A 7,444-nucleotide genomic window follows, 5' to 3' on the forward strand; every position below is an offset into this window, starting at 1 on the left:
AAGGAATAAAATGATTTTTTATTTTTAAACTGAGGCAGACGGCCAAGAAGTGAGGGTGAGGAGAAAACACTCCCCTCCATGATAGAGAGGGTAGAACTGGGGGGACAAAAGAGTGAGTGGACATACAACACTATGATAAACTCCATTTAAAACTCATGACCTTTGACCTCTCCAGCATGACAAAGACCTCCAAACAAGGACATGTACTCTGTCCCTCACCTCAGGTTTCTAGTGACACATTCAGTCCCTGCTCCAGAGATTGTACAGAACCCCCCTCCCCCCCCCCCCCCCGGACAGGTCCTCACTGTCCGTCCCAGTGACGCTGTTCTCTGCTCTGCTCTGTGACAGCACTGACTGTTCTCCATTCACTCCTAGTCTTGAGCTCATCCCTGACCGGCTGAGAGGCAGCACCGTTCAAGTGTTCACACCCATAAATCCTCTCTTCTTACAGCCAAATCTTTTCTATTTTTTTTTTTTTTTTTGAAGCGTCTCATAAGTCAGGCCACGGTGCCAACTCCAATCAAATCTGTGGGAGAGTGAATACCAGTTCAGCCGGGAGAGGGCAAATACGTTTGACATTTTGTGAGGCACCAGTTGCAGTGACTGCCTCCTGGGCTCTATGGGGCATTAACCTTATCTCACAGTCACATAATAGCCCATCCACCGCCGCCGTATCTACCCAGTGAGAGCTGATGTTTTATTTCTCTCTGAAAGGACTTTTTGATTCATACGGCTCCGTCAGCGGCCACGACCACAGCTACATTTCATGAGAGCGATCACAGTATGGACTTTTAAATAAAATCAAGAAGAACTGCAGTGACCCACGTGTGGATTGTCTTCAAAAACACTCTGTGTTTAAAGAATAAGACGTTTGAACTGAAGCAGAAAAGAACAGAGAAAAAACAGTTCTGTTTTTATGGTCCACAAGTCGGAAATATTACTGAACTGAGCTGCCTGTGTTGATGTTTGACTAACGTTAAGCTGACGGAGGACAAACATTTAGGTTTGGGCCAAGAATTGTTAAGCTGACAAACATTTAGGTTTGGGCCAAGAATATGCTATTTTTTGGCATTTTGGGGTTTTTATGTTTTATGTTTTGTTTTTTCTAAATTATTTTCTAATGTTTTATTGAAGTTAATATTATTATATTGTCAACAAGTGTAAGGGCTTAGTGAGTTTAAATATTCTTATGAAAGATTAAATGTTATTTAAATGTTTTTAAATTAACAATAACATAAAACAAATGTAAAAGCAGCAGATTTTTCTGACGTCTGTCTAACTTTTATATCAATAACATAAAACAAATGTAAAAGCACCAGATTTTTCTGACGTCTGTCTAACTTTTCTGGAACTTTTGGATTCTTTTAACTTTTTACGTTCTTGACATAAAGAGAAATAACATTTTTGTGTGAACGATTCAGTGAAAGCAAAGAGGACTTTCTTTTCTTCTACGACTTCATGGCAAATGATCAGTAATGTGTTGACATCATTAAAGGACTGACCGGTGGTCCGTGAGGCTCCTGTAGAATCTTAATGGGCTGCTTTCTCCTGTTGCAGGTCCATTCAGAGGACGGTCCTCTGGAGACCGGCTCTCCAGCTGAGGCCCGGCAGGTCTGGCACGGACCCTGGTGAACTGGTATCAACCTGTTCCCACAGCCACTGAAAAAACAAACACCCAACAAAAACTCTATCAATTCAAACATGTGGACATTTACATTCGTATTATTACTGACTTGACAAGTAAAAGAGTCACTGTCTCCTTTTAATTTATATCACCAGTACGAGCTGAATACGGCATTGAGTCTCCCAGTGGCCACTAATGGTACTGTAGCAACCAAAAAACACCGCCATGACACTCGGGCTAATTTATAACTGAAGATTTAATTATATTACTCTACAGAATGCCACATAAAAACATTCAGAGATTATTTATTTATAAACAAAAATGCAGCATTGAATGTATGTCCTTTCTGGCCACTGAATTCTCTTCAATGTAATCTGTGCGCATGAATCAGTGGGATATATTATTCCTCTTTAATAGTAACTTAATAATAAAAGTGTCTTCTCTAAGAACCAAACTGATTGTTAGCCAACCTGATACCTAGAAATGGCCATCGGCCACAGAGGGAACCTGATGCTACGATGTGAAGTGGAGCGTTCTGTTCTGCAACAGGACAGGGAGCAGATGTGGGCTGCATGTCACGGCCCAGGTGAGAGTCATAATAAGGAATGTGGACTATTGTTGTGTGACATTAGATACAGCCCTCGGGGGGGAATCCATCAACTCCTGATGCTACATCACAGTCGTGAAGCTGTGCAGCCGTTAGCATCGTCCTGTGGAACCACTCAGTCAGAAGACCACGCCCACAGGAAGTACAGGTCAGACAAGAACATGTCCAACTATATGTGGATGATGAGCGCTATTTGTGTTATTGCTCCATCATGAGGATAAAACCTGTACTTACAGAACACAATCACTAGTTAGTAGTAGTAACCAAACACCTGTGGCGGCTAACCAGTGTCTCTGTCTTATTAAAACAGTACGAGGGCTTTTTACCTCAGGACAGTCTCTGGGACAGCTGTGTTTACAAACTCTCTTGAGCACCGGCATATATTTTACGTTAAATAAATCCCTGTCTACTCCATGAGAAACCTGTTCAGTTGAACACAACACTAATATAATCACAGGAATTGAAGAAAGATGCACACAGAAATTTTCTTCAACAGATCTAACTCTTTCTTTAGTTTCTACTGCCATCTGCTGCCACCTAGTGGAAGAATATTTAATTACCCTGCCTGTCACTGTCAGGCTGACAAACAAGGACAATTTATTTGCAGTAAAAAAAAAAACAAACAAACAGAGGGATGTGTTATTAAATGCATGGCCTATAGTTATTCAAGTGAAAGACAAACATTTAATATAATATAAACGTGGAGTTACATACACCAAAGAAATGGCACAGAATACTGCATGATGTAAATCAGTATTTTGCTTTTCTTGAAAAGCCGTAGTCTTTAATTGAAATTCACAGCCTTAAAATGTTGTTTTTTAATGTACCTTAAAATTTTAATCCTTCAAATTCTCCTAAAATGTTGATGATTGTTTTATATCAAGGCTTTAATCTCATTCAAATTGTACTTCTGTCAATCCTCCCATTTCCCCTAATTCGCTGTTAAATCATGCACGGCGTGAAAACCTATTGGCAGTAAAAGTGAGCGCCGTAACTGACGGCTCGGCTCGTCTGCAGGGGAAGATGAACGACTATGTCAAAGTTTTTTTTTCATTCTTCTTCCTGCACTCAGCTCTGGGTGATTCAGAGTTGTTTGTTGTAAAGAGCATCACACCTCTGTGGTTTACAGGCGTCTGAAAACCAACAGGAACACACAGGAACAGAGAGGGAGTTTCTGTGAAACCCACTTGAAAACACACAAATACAGACAACAGACGCTTCAACTATAAACCACTGGCTTTGTGTTCAACAACAACAACGTCCTGCTCTTCAATGTAGGACACATTTCTTATTAAGTGATGATGAGTCGTCTCCTGATGAAAGATGGTTCAACTATAACCACTGCATTATGACGGCAACACAACGTTGTCATAAAAAGTGTGACTGTTTTTTTTCATGCTAGGTGAGATTTCTTACACATTTAACAAGGGAACAGGATGATACCTGCGTCTGTGAGTGTGACGAACAACCGGTTCTCTCTTCTGTCACTGTCTTGACGTTTGGTCTGAGCTCCTCATCTTAATGAGACTTCCTGGATAAGGCTGGAGTTGGAGCTGGTGAAACAGATTCATCAGGAGTTTAGTTTGATACTAGTTATTGGCTAGAAGTTATAAAACTGAAGTAATAAAACTGACATAGATTCAAGTTGCTGTTTTGACATGACCAACATTTGCTGTTGTGTACAGGTGTAAAAATGAACATTAATGTGTTGAATAGTTTGTGTAGATTGAAAATCGTATTAATTTTTTAATGCATTTTAATCGACAGACATAATTACACTGACTGTAAATACAAAACTTCCACCACAGACAGATGTATATAGATATTTATTATATATGAATGTTATGACAGCAGATACAGTATATCAGTCTATGACACGTACTGTATCTTCGTTTCAACAGCACAGTAATCGTACTGTCCTGTGGCGCCATCTTGTGGTGTTGTGAAAATGCAGTCTTCCTCTGTTTCCTCCTCTGCTTCAATCTAAGATCGGCCTAAAACTAAACTTACACTAGAATGGAAATTAATTTGAATGACTGAGATCTTTTACAGACAAAATAAAGATCTGAGTATTATGTGTTGATACATTAAAAAATGTTTAACTGGAAACACAAGAAATCCCTACACCAGGTGCTATGAACTTTGTCCAACAAAGGTAAATATTCTTATATTCAGCATTAATAAACATAAAAATTAATTTTATTCAAAGAAACCACGATATATTTTTTTATAACTCAGAAATCAAAATTGGTGTAGGTACCTATTCTGGACTGTAGGGGGTAGTGTTGTAAAATTAGTCTGACTGCAGAATACTCTTAGTGAGTGAGTCCAAAGTAACAAAGCCTATAACTGAGACAGAAGTAATCAACTCCAGAGAAAAGCTTCTCCAAAAGTGAGAGAAAACATCAAATATCACCTCACGTTCACCTGATGCCAACGGTGTCTACAATTCTAACGACGGTTCATAGGATTCTGACACATCCAGACTTATTTGTCAGTCCATGGTGAGGAGTACTATACTGTACACACTGTATGTACAACGTGTGAGTACTACTTCACAGTTGGATGTGATTTAAGACCAATGTGTGTGTGTGTGTGATGTAGGAGCACAGTTGAAGCCAAGTATCCAGACCTACACGGCTCAGTCTTCGTGCTCACACTCCCCTGGTTTATTTACAGCATAAATGAACTTTATGAACTACCTGATGATGTAAAGCAAACACAGCGGTGTCAGATTAATGGGTCGCTGCGGGGCTGATGCCGAGCCGGGCTGCAGTTTGGTTTGGCTACCAGACGCACCAGGAGCCATCTTCATCCCTGAGGAGCAGACGTCCAAGTCTCTGGGGACAAAAGACCAAAAGTCAGTCTGAAATCTGGCCTGTACTTTTATATTTGAAGAGTTATCAACAAAAAGATGCAATTTCTACTCATCAACAGTATCCAACATCACCCAGTGATGGCCCACACTTTTTTTTTCACTGCCCCACATACAAAGTAAAATTCAGATCCTTTAGCGGCCCACATTAGGTATCCAGTAGCCGACATTTAGACTCAAAAACTGGGCAGCGTAGACTGACCAGACGTACAGTATACCGTTCTGGTTTATGGTTAATGTGACCGGGATGATTCACAGTCCGCTGGGTTTGTTTGTACTGTTTTACGGTAAGAACCACAGACATACAGTACGCAGTACAAGTTCACTTTGCCGGTAATGACCTTCATACTGCCGCTCACTTCTCCACTCCGGCCGTGAACTCATAGGCATTTGATAATAAACAGTAATAAGCAAATTGTCAAACTATATAAAACACAAACATACGTTGGCCTCTGTTCATTCGTCACCTACTTTAAAAGTTTATCTCTACCGTAATAAACCAAACAGCACACGTCACAGCATGACGGCGGGACCTCATGCTATGTATTAGCTTAGCTGCTAGCGGGCTAGGCTAACAACCGTACTTTACATACACACAAACAGGATCAAACGGCCAACTTTTCTTATTAACTGACCCTCCGTCAGTGACCCACTGTTACCCACTGTCTGTTTACCTCTGTTTACAGACACACAGTACGAAGTACATGATGAGTTTGGAGATATCGATCTCGACTGTACCGCTCCTTCCGCTCTACAGCAGGGCCTTACACTAACCGGCGGTCTCCATTGAGGGTTCTCGATCACAAACTCCCCCTAGTGGCAAGGCTCTGCATCTGCATTTCACAATCAGAATAAAAACAGATACTGTACTTATTTTACAGTTTATGTTTACATCTCTTACATCCCCTCTCTTGGGCCAACAGAAACATATATTAAAAAGATCGATACAAACACACATATATATAGATATGTATAGAATACATATGTATAGAATAGAGAAAAGTCCACAAAAGTATCAAGTATTGTTGGTTCTGTAACATATTGTTGTACTACACTTTTCAAAGTTGACAAAATTCTGTATTCTCAACTACTAGAATTCCTGCCAGATATTTTGTTGTGCAAATGGAAAATGTGAAAGTAATAATTGTTTAATAAATCTAATAGTCCAGTTGTGGAAAGATGTAAAAAAAGTGAAAGAAGAATCAGAATTGAATCCATGTTGATGTCAGTCTAAACTGCTGTCACACACAGTATCTAATACTATGGATGCATTAGACTGTGGCTGCTGAGGAGCGGCACTGATGTCATGTAGAACAGGGACATGACATCAGCGATGACCTAATAGACGGTTAGATTTTCCATCGGTTAAGTTCTCTCCCAGGAAGCCAACTTTGGAGTTTTTACACAGAAACCTTCGACCTGAATGTGTGCGACCGGACCGTTGTAGACATGAAATCACTGCAGGTTCAAGTCACACTCACACAGAGGTCTGTCCTTCTCACAAAAACACACGTTTGCCCCGGAGTCTGTGGTAACTGGACACCTGCTCTCTCCTGGTTTGATTGACAGGCGCCAGCAGACAGTCCAGAACCCAGGATCAGCTCTTCCTAATTGGATTTGTGAGGCATCCTGCTACAGGCCTCTAAGAGCCCCGTGTGTGCCCTGCCTCAGGCCTGTTGTGAACCACTTCCTCCCTGCGTGGAGGATAAGGGAGCTCATGTTTGGCTGCTGGGGCACTTGTAGATTTTGAGGGGCTTTGACAACAATGTCAGAAGAACAAGACATATGGCAGGGAGAAAGGAAATGAAAAGTGGGTGCGAGGTTGTAGCATTAAAATGCGTAGTCACTGCCAACTGGTGGTGGTTTCTAACTTTTGGAATCAGGTCCTAAACCAGGACTTTTTCCTGAGACGGTTGTGAGCCAGTGTTTGACTGTTGAACCCAAGCAAAGAAATGAGGAATAAAACGAACATCAGAACAAGTGTACGATACTCTTGAAGGCTTTCTGTAAACACTGAAGAATCAAGAACATCTTACAGGGCTTCTGGGAAATAACAACACTTGGAGGTGAAAAAGGAAAATGATGGAGTGGTGGTGATCTGCTCTATCTGCTCTGAAGCTGAAGAAACCAAGAAGTAGGAGGAGAACATCAGCGCTGAGCGATTAAAACAACAACACGGAGCAGACAGCATTTTAGATCACCGCTGTGGAACATGTGACCCAGAACTCATTTATTTATCTCCCAGTCAACAGCAGCCCTGTGTGTGTGTGTGTGTGTGTGTGTGTGTAAGGGCCCTGTCCTCCCCTGTGTGAGGTAGTGCAGGATGTAGGGAGGCGGA

The 7,444-nt window shown here is 41.2% G+C and overlaps 1 long non-coding RNA gene across 2 annotated transcripts in view; it reads right to left on the reverse strand.

The window, feature by feature from the left end:
* Positions 1 to 6,220, reverse strand: part of LOC103379599 (uncharacterized) — an 18,791-nt gene extending 12,571 nt beyond the window's left edge. For both annotated transcript variants that reach the window (XR_001760116.2, XR_521603.3), the window contains exons 1-4: positions 5,781 to 6,220; positions 4,934 to 5,071; positions 3,675 to 3,784; positions 1,503 to 1,659 (exon numbers count right to left, since the gene is read on the reverse strand). This is a non-coding gene — a long non-coding RNA (uncharacterized LOC103379599). The remainder of the gene's footprint in view (positions 1 to 1,502; positions 1,660 to 3,674; positions 3,785 to 4,933; positions 5,072 to 5,780) is intronic.
* Between the last annotated feature and the right edge of the window lie 1,224 nt (positions 6,221 to 7,444).

The sequence above is a fragment of the Cynoglossus semilaevis genome, chromosome 6 (assembly GCF_000523025.1).
Source record: "Cynoglossus semilaevis isolate Cse_v1.0 chromosome 6, Cse_v1.0, whole genome shotgun sequence".
Lineage (NCBI taxonomy): Eukaryota > Metazoa > Chordata > Actinopteri > Pleuronectiformes > Cynoglossidae > Cynoglossus > Cynoglossus semilaevis.